At 38.9% G+C, this 14323-nt stretch overlaps 1 protein-coding gene across 8 annotated transcripts in view; it reads right to left on the bottom strand.

Annotated features, from left to right (window-relative positions):
• The window catches only part of SULF1 (sulfatase 1), a 92488-nt gene that overhangs the window by 57596 nt on the left and 20569 nt on the right, over positions 1 to 14323 (bottom strand). For all 8 annotated transcript variants that reach the window (XM_072151752.1, XM_072151754.1, XM_072151753.1 and 5 more), the window contains exon 2: positions 13252 to 13356. The gene's annotated coding sequence lies outside the window, so the exon portion shown is untranslated. The remainder of the gene's footprint in view (positions 1 to 13251; positions 13357 to 14323) is intronic.

Here is a 14323-nt window from a genome sequence, read left to right as displayed (position 1 = left end):
AAAGATAATATATTATTGTTATGCTACAGTGAACACCCCCCCCAAAAAAATGCTAAAAATCCAAAACAAGAATTGAAGATTTTATTTTCCTCCACACGTAAAAAGTTAATAAAATTGCTTCAATAAGCTAAAAACCCACTAAAATTAAGTTTTTTTTACAGTGCATCTCGTCTCGCAAAAAATAAGCCCTTATTTGTCTAAATTGCTTAAAAAATAAATAAAGATTGTATAGCCTATTCCCAACGAGCGTTGTTATAGAACGGTGCGGCGAGTAGTGACTTTCCAACACCGGTCAGGGTAAGACGGCGGCTGTTCACTGATCGGGGTAAGACGGCGGCTGTTCCTCACAGCCATCCATCCTGCCCCATGGACCAGAAGGGTTACGTTCCCCCCACACACCCCCAGTTTATTATCGCTGCTATTGGCTCATCAATTCAGACGAGCCAATAGCAGCGAATTTACTTATGACGTCAGTAATACCGGTCACTATGTCTGTAGACACGGTGATCGGGGCAGGGTGGCGGCTGTTCCTGACAGCCACCAATTTTGCCTTGCGGTCCAGAGGGGTTTTGTTGCCCCCCTCTGTCCATGTTTGCCGCTATTGGCTGGTCGATTTGGTCCAGCCAAAAGCAGCAATATTCGTCACAATGGGCATCGCTAAGGTGAATAAGAGCAACACTTGGCGATAATTTCCCTACTAAAACGAAGAAAAGCGCTGGCTGTGCACATTGTACAGATGATGCTGTACAACTCTTACAAGCTGTTCCAATGTGCAGGTCCTGCCGTATCATTTCTCCGTTTTCAAGAGGAACATATTAGGAAACTAATATTGGGACAAGAAGGACGGGGCCCCAGGACCTCTGGTTTAGATGTTCCTGTATTTTGCCAGGACAGCATTTTCCCGGTGAATTCTGCTGCTTCTAAAGGTAGGACTCATTAAAGAGTCTGTTCCAAAAGAGGAGTTAGGATGGACACTATATACTACTAAGAGACCTGCGACAACTCCAGAGTGACAAAAGTTTAGTTGGTCCCTTGATATATTCTACCTCCTTATACGCAACACATTCATAATTCACGCCCAACCTATTGTGAATTAATTTCAGTAAAATGAATAATTGTAACAACTGTTATGTCCCGTTGCTCCCTATACCCCTCCATTATTTCATAAGGGGCGCCACATAGCGGGCACTGAACTTTCCAGAAATAATTGCAATTTCCATCTTGGACTCCATTGCACATCATATTTGGAAACCACCTATATGTTCAAAATGCTAATTTCACCACGTGTATTACACTACACCACATATTACACCTTGCTAAATTCCCCAAGGGGTGAACATTCAACAATTAGGGTCACTTTTCGGGTTTTCCTCTGTTTTGGTACCACTACGGCTCTCCAAATGTATCCTGACACATGTGAAGGATTTCTTGCAAATTTGGCCTCTAAAAGACAAACATCCCTCTTTTCCTCTACTGTACCCCCATAAAGCATTTTATATGCACATGTTGGGTACTTCTACACTCGGGAGAAATAGTTTTACACCTTTTTTGGGGTTATTTAATATATTATCCCTTGTGGCTTACATAAATTAGGGGTAAAGTGACATTTATAGGAAAATTTTCACCTTTTTAATGATTAGGGCCTAATTGGATCATTCACCTGTAGGGGCAAATACATATATTACACATTGCAAAATTCTCTAAGGGGTGTGCATTCAAAGATTAGGGTCACTTTTCGGATTCTTCTCTGTTTTATACCACTAGGGTTCTCCAAATGCATGTCAAACATCTCTGTCAAATTTGGCTTCTAAAAGGCAAACATTCCCCTTTCCTTTTACTGTGCGCCCATACAACATTTTATATACACATGTGAGGTACTTCTACACTCGAGAGAAATAGGTTTACACATTTTGAGGGGTTATTACATATTTTTATCCCTTGTGGCTATAAAAAATTAGGAGTAAAATGACCTTTATAGGAAAATGTTCACCTTTTATCTATTTAAGTCCTAATTAAATCAAACACCTTTACGGACAAATACACATATTATACCTTGCTAAATTCTCTAAGGGGTGTGCTTTCCAAAATGGTGATACTTGTTGGGGTTCCGCTCTGTTTTGGTACCACTACGGCTCTCTAAATGCATCCTGACATATGTAAAGGATGTCTGTCAAATTTGGCTTCTTAAAGGCCAACGCCCCTCTTTCCCTTCTGAGCTTCACTGCGTACCCATACAACATTTCATTTGCATGTGTGGGGCAATTTTATACTCGGGAGAAATGCTAGTACACATTTTTTGGGGTTGTTTCATCTTTAATGCCTTATGGGATACAAAAATTAGCCGTAAAAGTGACTTTTTTGGGAAAATGTTCACCTTTTTCCTTTTAGGGACCTAATTGAAGCAAACACCTGTAGGGGAAAATACACATATCACACCTTGCTGAATTCTCCAAAGGGTGCACTTTCCAAAATGGTGACACTTGTTGGGGTTCCCCTCTGTTTTGGTACCACTAGGGCTCTCCAAATGCATCCTGACACATGTAAAGGATGATTATCAAATCTGGCTTCTAAAAGGCCAAAGCCCCTCTTTCCCTTCTGAGCCCCACTGTGTACCCATACAACACTTTATATGCAAAAGTGGTGCAGTTCTGTGCTTAGGAGAAATAGTTCTACACATTTATGGGGGTTGTTTCATCTTTTATCCCTTGTGGCTTACAAAAATTTGGGGTAAAAGTAACTTTTTTGAGAAAATTTTCACCTTTTTTCACTTTTGGGGCCTAATTGAATCAAACACCTGTTGGGGAAAATACACAAATTACACGTTGCTAAACTCTCCAAGGGGTGTACTTTCCAAAATGGTGTCTCATGTTGGGGCTTTCCTCTGTTTTGGTACCATTATGGCTCTCCAAATGCATCCTGACACATGAAAACTTTTTCAGCCATATTTGCCCTGCAAAAACGAAACAACGCTCTTTCCATTCCAAGTGCCCCCCTGTGCCCGTACAGCAGGGTACAGTGACAAAATGGGTATTGGCATGCTCAAGAGGAATTGCCCTCAACATTGTAAAATGCATTTTCCTTTTTAACCCATTGTGAAGGTGCAAATTTTAGTGTTCAATGAATCTATAGTGAGATAAAATTACATTTCTCTAATTTCACTTTCATTTATCTTTCACCCTCATGAAACGATCAAAGGGTTAACAAAATTCCCAAAGGTTGTTTTGAATATTTTGAGGGGTGTAGTTTCTAAAATGGTGTAATTTGTGGGGGTTTTCTGTCAAGTAGGCCTTATAAAGTCACTTCTAACTAAATTGACCCTCCAAAAGTAGGTTTTGATGATTTTCGTGAAAATCTGAAAAATTGCACCTAAAGTTATAAGCCTCCAAACATCCTAAATAAAGGAAAAGATGTTTGAAAAATGATGCCAAGTTAAAGCAGACATATGGAAAATGTTAGTTATCAAGTTATTTTAGTGATATGACCAACTTTCCAAAAAGCAGAACATTTTGAATTTGGAAAACATTGTTTTTCTCAAAATTTTTGCCAAATTTCCATTTATTTCATAAATAAATACTAAATATATTGATTAAATTTCTCAACCAGCATGAAGTACAATGTGTCACGAAAAAACAATCTCAAAATCAACTGGATATGTTAAAGCGTTCCAAAGTTATAACCACTTAAATAGACACATGTCAGATTTTAAAAAATGGGCCGTGTCAGGAAGGTGAAAAGTGGCTTCAGCGTTAAGGGGTTAATAATGTGCAGAACATGTCTCACCCAACCCCCTGGGCTTCTGGCAGCTGCTAGATTATACAGGCAGAGGGAGGAATGGGGTTTGGGCGAGACCTGTTCTGTTCATTGTTACAGCCTCTAAATCTGCTGCACTGAGGGGCTCTGGTAATGCCCCCCAAAGCCCTTCAAGCACCTTACACAATGTTAGAAGTTTATGTTAGAAGGAAGGAGGCCATGGATAAGAGATATAAGAAAATTATTACAGTTACCTGGGTCTAAGAGTAAGTGTCCCTGGTTTTTCACGCTGGAATTTGATGGTGGATTTCCTTTAATTCTCAGTCCAAGGTGCAATTTACTTTAAACAATTTTACTATAGTATGTTAACAGGTTTTGTATTATGTTTCCAACAATGACATTGAGTAACATGTACAGTGGTAGGAGTTAACCCCCCATTAGTTGGGTTAGTAATGTGCACTCCTCTTGGCAGAAATTCTAAAGTAACAAATTGGGTTCAAGTAAAAGAGGTGGTGGATGTTATAATTTGTAAGAATATGCATTATTATGGTTGAATTATGCTCCAGAATATGTTAATGTTAATATAATTGCAAAAGCAAGCTTAATGTTGTAACATCTTTTCATTCCATCCATTTCTTTTTTTTTTAACACTGCCCCCAACAACTCCCCCATCTCATCTCATGCTAAAAATATACTCGTCACACAAAGTAGGCCGATATAATTAAAACAGATGATTTGTCGCCGCAGTAAAATCAGCCATTCATGAATGTTGGTCACCAGAGGCCGTTTCAGACAATGCATATTTCAGAGGAATCTGTAATCCCCTTCTCTGCACCGATTCGGTTTCCTGGCCGTCTCAGGCACATGTGGCCAGCAAACGGAGGCTTATTAAACCCTTATGTGATATTGCAGATTAGAAGTAGTCCAGGTTTTGCTGTAATTTCATATTTAATATTGTTGGCACGATGCTGAACTTTTAGAGGAAATGATTTGCATTGCCGTCAGATTTTTTTTTTTTTTACATTTTTAATCATTTTGAATATGTTAAAAAAAGTTAACTGTCTCTGCGACAGCCAAATGTCAAGAACCTTTACCACCAGAGAATGATTATAACTCAAAGAAACACATAATGAGGTCAGAAGCTGGAGAATGAACCATGAAGGGTTAATATTATATAGCACATACGTCTTGAAGTTATTGAAAACTACTTTTTGCTTACAAACAGAACCAATAATAGACTTGATGCAATCAGGCTCTGTGCTGCTGTGCTTTATTAATATAATAGCACAGGAAAGAAGGGTAATCAAAGTTGCAATGGGATATGTATATAAAGTGGTCATCAAATGGGAGAGAATACAAACTACTAAATATATTAGTAAACAAAATAAGATAACTAAATCAGCAAGCAGATTATTTTTTTCCTGTAAACTGTAAATTGTTGGATTAGCAACCATGTCCCCCAGGCCTACAACATCCATAAGTATTTGGCTAGGGACATTAATTTGATGAATTAACTGTTCGGCTGCCCATTTGGAAATATGTCCGGGTCGTGCAGGACACGCTCCAACCTTGGACTGGAGTCAGGTCCACTCATCTTTATTTTCCAGCAGCATCAAATTGATACTACTCCAATATACTCAGCTACCAGATTGTATAGCATGAGTAAATGATCTGTAATACATTTTACTCATCTTGCTAAAATATAGATACATTATCTACTTACGTCAGCTGAAGGTGGGCCTAGTGTTTACAGTTTTAACTACTTGGTCATCCCTCCTCATAGATTGTAAGCTCTTGCGATTAGGGTCCCCTTATACTATTTTCACTCTGTAATGTCTTTCATTTTGATGGTATATGTACCCCATGATCTGTAATGCACTGCAGAATAAAATGTTGCTACATTTATTTTGAATAAATCTGGTGCATTTCACCTCTCCGCAAGGATCAATCATCAGTTTTATTTCTCTGGAAACCAATTACTTGGAGTATGTGTCAATTTCAAGGACAAATTGGGCATTTACAATTATAAAAACTGTTGAAAAGCCTAAAAAAGGGGAGAGTAGACAACCACCAGACCTATATTATAGGTGTAAACCTGCCCAATTTCTTTACCATAACTAATCATAACTAATCTTTTTATAGTGTACCATGCATGGGTCATGTCTACACGTAACTTGCGTTCCTTTCAAGCAAAAAGGGGAAGAGAATCTGTAAACACCACCTGAGTTTGCCATAACTAGAATGGCTACAACATGTTCCTTAGAGCGGAATGTGCCCACATATGTTTTGTTTTCCTTCTTTCCATACTACCTAGAAGGATCAAAGCCAAGAATTCAAAAGTCAAGGAATGTACACAGCGACATCCAGTATTATCTACACCGGTAACCACTTGCCATCTGAGCATGTCACTAGTTCATTATGCCGCCCGATGTAGACCCCAGGGTTCTCCAAACACAACTTTTCACTTGGAACATGTTTACTGTCTACACTACAGTTTTAGGAAGTGTAAAGTGCACATTAATTAGCAGCCCACAGGTTCTGGTATTTAATTTAACAATAACAAAGAACAGGAAAGAATTTGGGTTGACACTTTTGTTTTCAAAGCATTGTGGTGGGGGCGGAGGTTTACAATCACAATGAAATTCTGTTATTGCAGTCACTTGTAATAAATAGTGGAGAAATATTAACAGGGGAGCAAAACTAAATGATGGAGAAACTTTGCAACATAAGAGATTAGGAAATGACATGTGAAATGTGAAATTTATTGCAAAAAAAAAAAAAAAATCATAAATAACGCAACAAAGTTTCAGACATAGAAAGGACAATAGAAAACCAAAACCCATGTCCTGTAAAGTGAATGGGAAATGGAAATTGTGGAGACCTTCAATAGATCGGCTAATTGGCCAGCAATTAAGAGGGGGAACAATAAGTAATATTATTATTCCTGCTATAGGCTTAAATTGCCTAAATGCTTGAAGGGATTTTTCCTCCAAGCAAGTTAGGCCCTATCCACAGTGATGAGACCCCCACAGATCATGAGTACAAGGGGTCCGATGGGGTCCCAGGTACCTCAGATGAGCAGATGGCCACTCATGACTGTTCTGCTACATTCATCTGTATGGAACTGATGGAGATTGCCGAGCGAGATGAATGGACCAGAACGACAAGTAGCCTGATAGAGGTATCTGGGACCTTATCGGACCCCTCGTTCAAGTGATCTGTGGGGGTCTCATCACCAAGACCCTCACTGATCTGCAAGTTAGGGCCTAACTTGCTTGGTGGGAAAACCGTACCACCGTAGCAGAACTTAGTTTGTTCTTCAAATGGAGCCCTTACCATGTGGGTTATCTAAACATAGCATCCTCCGTCTGGTTCTTCTAGAATCTTACACGTATTTTATGTAAACCAAAAGTGACTTGTAGACCTTTAGCAAATAAGGGGAGAGTATCTAATATGGAGGTTTTTGTAGAGGAGACTTAGGTAGTTCATATAATCCATAATGAAGAATAAAAGGCCCGCCTAATTTGAGGCCACTTCCTTGGAGAGCTCCAAAGCAACTAGTTCAATATGTACGGCCTCAAGAGCTTGCAAGATTTGCACATACACAAATTAAGCTTCTGGTCATAGAACCGGTATCCAAGAGGACATAATCACTACTTTCCTTCCAAATAAGCAATCAGCCAACCATATTCACAAATATGGACATTATGCGAGTTCTGTAGGTGGTCATGATACTCAGCATAGTTCTAAGAGGCTTGTGGGAGCCATACCATAGTCATGGTACATGTGGTCAGCTAAATATTTTTGCACTAGTTAGCCAAGGGCAGGGAGCATTCCTCTGGGGTCTGAACTAAATGAAGCTATAGATTTCAGTCTGCTGTTAACACAAACTTCTGTGAGGAATACTCCGAGGGACTTGGCTGTGCTGAGCAGACACTACAGTTCACCACCAGAATGAATACAGTAAAGTCTCTACAGTTCGGGAACCCATTATTGCTTACATTGCCAGGATCTCAAGCTAGGTGACCTTCTCTTTTAGTGAATAGTATGTTACAAGTCCCAGGTTACACTTAAAGTATCCCACACAGGATGGCGGGAATTTATTAAGACGGGGGGATTTTAAGACTGGAGGTTAAAACCCCCCAATTAGACCAGATCTACTAAAAGGCAGCAGCCTTTAGCGGGTGCAAGACCTGCTTAGGAGAAGGACAAAAATTATAAGTGGCATGGAGGATCTCAGTTATGTGGAAGATTAAAAAAATGACTTTTAGGTTTGAGAAGAACCAACAAAGAGGTGATATATTTAATAAAAAAATTACCGGATTATAAAAATGATGAAAAGTTGTTCCATGTTAAAATTTATACACAGGACTGCCCCCAACTATAAAACTCGAGGCAACAAGGCTTCTTTACTACAGCGAATCTGTGGAATAGCCAAGATTCGGAGCTGCTCATGGCAGAGAGCTTCCCAAAGAGTCTAGATAACAAAACGTCTAGGTAGACAATCCACAAGATTAATGGTAGTAAAAAGTGTGGATCATGCTCGCACTAACTGAGAAAATCTAACTATGTTGAAGGCAAGCATTTTTTTTTTGTGTTTGAAAGAACATCTACTACCAGGATGAAGGATTTTAAACCAAGCACACTGACATACTGGTGTGTGCCCCACCTGACAGGATCCACTCTTCTTTAAGCTTCCTATACCTTTGTTTTTAAGGGGAAAAAAGGCTTTAAAAACTATGCAAATGAGCCTAAGGGCCTCCAGGCTCCATTAACTCCTATGGAACCTGGAACACCTGAGGCTCATTTGCATAATTTTAAAAGCTTTTGGTAAAAATCAGGGCATAAGAAGCCAAGAGAAGAGCAACCAAGTATGTCAGTGTGCTTGGTTTATAATCCTTCATCCTGGTGGTAGATGTCCTTTGAACTTTAGCACATGCTCCAGATCTGAAGCAGACACTTCATTAGGTGTGCATTGACACTAACATACCTGATGCAGTTTTCCCTCTAAGTAGTCCTCTAAGACTACTTAGTTAGAAAAAAAAAAAAAACTTTGTAAATTTTCCCCCTCCACATCTTCTATCCTTACGAAACAGCCCACAACCCTGCATAAAAACTTGATTGCTCTGCATTAAGATGTTCTGACAAATAGTCTGACCCTTATGATGTCAAAAACTAAAGACAGAACATGTGAATGTGTTTTTATGTTGCAACATAAGGACTAGCAATCCATCACAGCTGTCTAACATTTAGGTCCAGAATTTATTCTATATACTGCACTTCATGCAAATAAAGTTCAATGCCACTAAACTTATGCCCTTAAATGGCTTCAGGTTGTTGCACAATCGCTAATTGCTTCCTAATTAGAGGACGGCAGTACGCTATGTAACGAGCCAATGAATGGGAGATATTCTAACCGAGAGCACAGAGACTATTCAGCTGAGTCACCAACACAAAACCAACTTGTCATGCAGATGAAAAGAAAATGCTTAGATTTAACAACTGCCATCAAAGCCCATGTGCAGATTAACCCAAGTCACAAGCAAAATCCCAAACATGTGCAAACAAAAAATAACTCCAGACAGTAGCAGAGAAGTAACATGAAGGCCACAATTAACACGCATCTTCCTTGTGTTTTAGGACAAAGAGAAAACATGTTGAAACTTTAAACTTTCCTTTACGGAAAATCCTTTTGTTCAGGTAACTATGTCGGAGCTCAATCATATTAAAAGCTTTATTGTCATGTATTCCTTATGTATTGCTTAGGATGACACCGTATAAACAGTGCAGTTTATTTTAACTGCTTTTTATGCTTTCTGGGTTTTTTTGTTCTCTTGGTGAAAAGGAACAACATAATTCTATCCCGTAGATGTGGGACGTGACTATTGCATAGAAAAGGCATGTTGTTATTCAAGGATTAGTATTTTATTTTTCTTTTAATATTTTTGGAACTGGCAGACACATTTTTAACTTCTAAAAAAGGTCACAGTTATTTTGGGCCTTGAGGACACAGTAATATTTATTTGTTTTTAATCGCTGCTTTCCCAGAGGCATTTTCATTTTTCAGTCAATGCAGCCATATGAGGACTAATAATAATAATAATAATAATAATAATAATAATAATAATAATAAATAAATAATATTATTATTCTTTCTAATATTATGAAGAATAAGAATAATAAAGCTTTATTCATATAGCGCCATCATAATCCACAGGGCTGTACAGATCATGGGGTACATATACAAAGACATTACAGAGTAATAACTTAATAAGAAAAAAAACTAAAGAAAATGAGGGCCCTGCTTACAGTCTAGGTTTTTGTGAGCTTATATTTTCAACACAATACTGTAGTACATTTTCTTTGGGGAAAGGGGGCAATAAAGGAAAAAAAATGCAATTCTACAATAAATTCTTATGCTGTTATATAGAATAAATGTCAAGGTCATTTCACAGTGTGTGAAGATACCTTGATTCTGCCTGTATGGAGTTTTTGTATTATTTTAAATAGAAAATTAAAATCTGTATGAATTTGGTAGAGACTACATGAGTGTACATTCATCTGATTACTCATATTGCTATACCATACTCTTGCATTGAAGTGTGTGTTATACTGGTCTTTGGTCCTCCCTCTAGTAGGGTGAAGATGGTTAGTGTGAAAAGGGGCCAAAGAAGTGAAGCACATCATGATCACATTAGTTCAAGATAGACGGCGACAACTTCTGCATTTCCATGATCTTGAGAATGTCCCCTCCTATGTATGAGAGCCAAAGTAACTGGCACTGAATTCAAGGGGTTGTTCCAAGTTGTGTAAATGGGGCCCCCATCATCCATAGAACCAGAATCCCATTCTTAATAATGGGTGGAGAGGCAGGCAGAGAATGTCCACTACAGATCCATTTAGGAGCGTCGGAGATAGTAGAGGTCCTTCAGTGAATGGCTCGTAAGGCACGGTTGTCCAGATCACAGGGGTCCATTTCTCAGGATTGGTACGAGTCACTAGTAGTCAGACCAAGAATCGTTCACTTTGTTATCCCTACTTTCCACAGAGATTTTGGATTATAAAAAATACAAAATATGACTTATAGAACTCGGTTAAGGCAATGTGAAACTATGGTTTGGTTCAACAGAAAAGGAATCTGTACACTATAATGCAACCATTATATGACTGGCTAAAACTGGCTATGAAATAATTGTGAGAACGGCCAAGTTCCAATATCTATGAGCACTGCCAACATCACACTTTATGATTGGAATCAATAGCATAGAAAGACATTGACAAAATTTACTTCTTCCATTAATGTCCTCCATTGTAATGGACTAGAACGAGTCGTAAAACCAAACTGATCCAAAAAAACACAAGTGTATTAATAAGGGCATCACAAACCATATTTCCCACAACCAACTTTTCATCCATTTCTTGATCTTGGCAGACCTAGGTGTATTGGGAATTTATTGGTATATGGCCAAGGAGAAAAGTTCCCATGACTCATGTTAACTTAACAGGACATATTTGTTTCTTACAGTATATTTTTAAAAGGTCGTAATTTATCCTCATTTAACAGTAGTATTTAGACCTGAACATTCCCAAATCTGTTTGAAGAACAACGCAGTCTGACTCTGCTAATATACGTGGAAAGCCTTAACAAGACAAGTTATTCATAACATCACAGACGGCCATAACACCGTTCATTATGAAAGCCATTTTGTCTCCCAAAAGATCTTTTTGCCTTGTACAGTCCTTTCAGTCATGGCGCAGGGTGTGTACACACTCAGACAGTTAAATGATGGATTCTGTCATACCAATAAAAGCTAGCCACACATAATACAGCATGTGTGGTCATCAAGTGCCGATGATGATACAAGACTGTATTAAGCCATCCACTGATGTAGAATGTTTTATAAGGTAAAAATGGTAATGTGCGGTTTTACAAAAATTAAGACGTCAAGGATAACAAACTGAGCATAAACATCCAACTAATATGCTTCATGGTCAACAAAAAATGTTCTAATTTCTGAAGGATGTATTTGGTAATTTCATGAATAGGAGATTAACGGACACAAGTTGGGGTTTGGAAATATGACGGGGTCACGTGGATATGTCTGGGTCATTTGTGAATGAGGAGTTATTCACAAATTGATTGTTACTCTAACTCTGCTCTTATTTACTTGGATAGCAACAGAGACACAGTGTATGGCAAAGCCGCTATACAATAGACACGGCTTTTCCAGCTCCATCCCCTGTATAGTTTCCTCTGTCTAGAGGCTGCCAGAACAGCTGATTGGTATATGATAACTAGACCCCACCAATCAACTTGTAGATGTGTTTTACCCAATGCATTTGCACTTCATGCACAGTGGAGAGGAGTTTTTCCCGATCGCATCTACATTTAGACCATAAAGTTGGCGATTGGGAACAAGCACCATGTGTTTGATGTTGTTTAAATGCAAAATATATCATCCTTGATCCCAATCGCAAGCGTTTCAGTGTAAATGTAAATATGATCAGGAGAAACTCCTCTCCACTGTGCTGGAATTGCGTTCCTAAATGCAATTCAAGCACAATGGGGCACATTTACTAAGGGTCCCCGGACCGCATTGCTATCGGGATTCCCGACTATTTCCGTTGCATTTAACAGGAGTTTTTGCCTCACGCGATCGTAATTTCGCGCAATCGCGCCGACTTTCATGCGACACAAATTGTGGGGCGTGGCTGTCGCAAGACATGCACTCACTTACACTGGGAAGAAGATGGTGAACTCCGGCGGACCTCAGTTGGGAAGCGACACATGCAGAATACCGGGCACACAATCTTGGTGAATCGCACCGGACTTTGCCCTCGTCAGACAGTCTGGATCGGGAATCACGACAGGACCAGGTTAGTAAATGTGTCCCAATGTGTGAATGCAAACACAGGGAACTTAAATGTGCCCACTAACCCTAACCTAACCCTAAGTGGAGTAACTCTCATTCGTATGTGCGTTAACAACTACACATTTTAATTCGGCAATAAAAACTTGTGCATCTGTACCTGTACAACCTGCCCGCAGAAAAATAACATACCTTTACAAGGCAGCCACTACATGCAAGACAGGAAAGAGTTAAGAGTGTGACAGTGGCACCAGACTAAGGTGTTCAGTCTTCATGCAGAGCCTTTTTGCACTCCTGCGCTCTATGATGAGAGAGAGGGGGAGGAGAAACATCTCACTCCGTGTACTCTGTTCTGTAGATCTCAGTTTATCTATATCAGTGTCCTGACGACTCTGATTCAGAAGAGGTGAAGGTTCCTCTTTTTCTCTGTAGGTCAGACTTGTTCCTGCTCTACTGACACTTATTTTAAACTTTAAGCCTCTATGATCAGAATTCTATTCTATTGAAGAACTATTACCCAAATTTTTTTAAAAGAATAATAATAATAATAATAATAATAATAATAATAATAATAATAGGTTGTGTTTTCATCGGTAACTCATGAAAAAAGACACTAGTGATAATTACTTACTTGGTTAAAGAGATCTAGAAGCGGGGACTGACTTCTTTATAAAGACCATGATTCTGTCAGAACATGTAGACTTCCAGCAAAGATAGGTCCAAGTTTATGGATTTTCTAAAGTGATAAAAAAAAATATAGTTTATAAAAGACATATAATTGTGAGACTATAATCACAATTTAAAGGGCATTTTATTTCCTTGCAGAAAATATTAAACATTTTTACATACAGGCTTTCTATCTGTTCCTTGTAGTTTATAATAGATTTGTTTATTACTGGGAGTTTGATGGTCTGACGTATTCATGAGGGGTTGTTATCAGGGGCGGTAACTGCCGCATGATGCGCGGCAGTCACTGTCGACCTATGGAGCAAGCGGGGCGGTCCGGGGAAGAGGTGAGTGGTCCAATGTTTCTATTGTACTCCGCAGCGCTGTTAGATAGAATGATATCGTAGGTTTCCGGTAACGCTATCATTCTAACACTGCAGCGTTTATTTAAGAACTAGGAGCTGCTTACTTTAGTAAGCAGCTCCTAGTGCCGAATTTGTGGGTGACAGGTCCACTTTAAAACTGCAAAAACACAAAAATACAGAGCACACACACACAAACATATTTTATTAAGTGCATTTGCCCCATAATACTGAGGGCACCTATAATTCTAGTCTTGCTAGTGAACAATTAGAAATCATGGGCCAAAAAAAAAAACCGAGATAAAGTTTTACTGTACAAGACTAGAAACCTGCATTTCTTTTAGCAGCACAAAACTAAGTGAAAAATGAGCAAAAATGCTGTAGGTCAGAAGACACACAGGCTCTGAAGATCTAGGTCATTGTATGCTATGGGGTAGGGGGGGTGGCCAGGAGTTGTGACACCCTTTTATACCACATGATCTCAAAAGCTACCAAAAATAAAAGTCACGCACAGTGGGGCAGACTTTCTAATATTGAATTCTATGTCAAACACATAAATTTTACCCCATTTATAATATTTTTTTTGAAATTTTTTTGGTCTGGTTGGACAAAGAGGTCAGGCTAAGAGGCAAAGGGGGTGTGGTTTAGCTGAAAGGGCGTGTAGCTAAAATGAGC

Source organism: Engystomops pustulosus, chromosome 5 (genome assembly GCF_040894005.1).
Source record: "Engystomops pustulosus chromosome 5, aEngPut4.maternal, whole genome shotgun sequence".
In the NCBI taxonomy this organism is placed as follows: Eukaryota; Metazoa; Chordata; class Amphibia; order Anura; family Leptodactylidae; genus Engystomops; species Engystomops pustulosus.
Note: the sequence above shows the minus strand (reverse complement) of the source record. Positions and strands in the feature narration are given on the sequence as shown.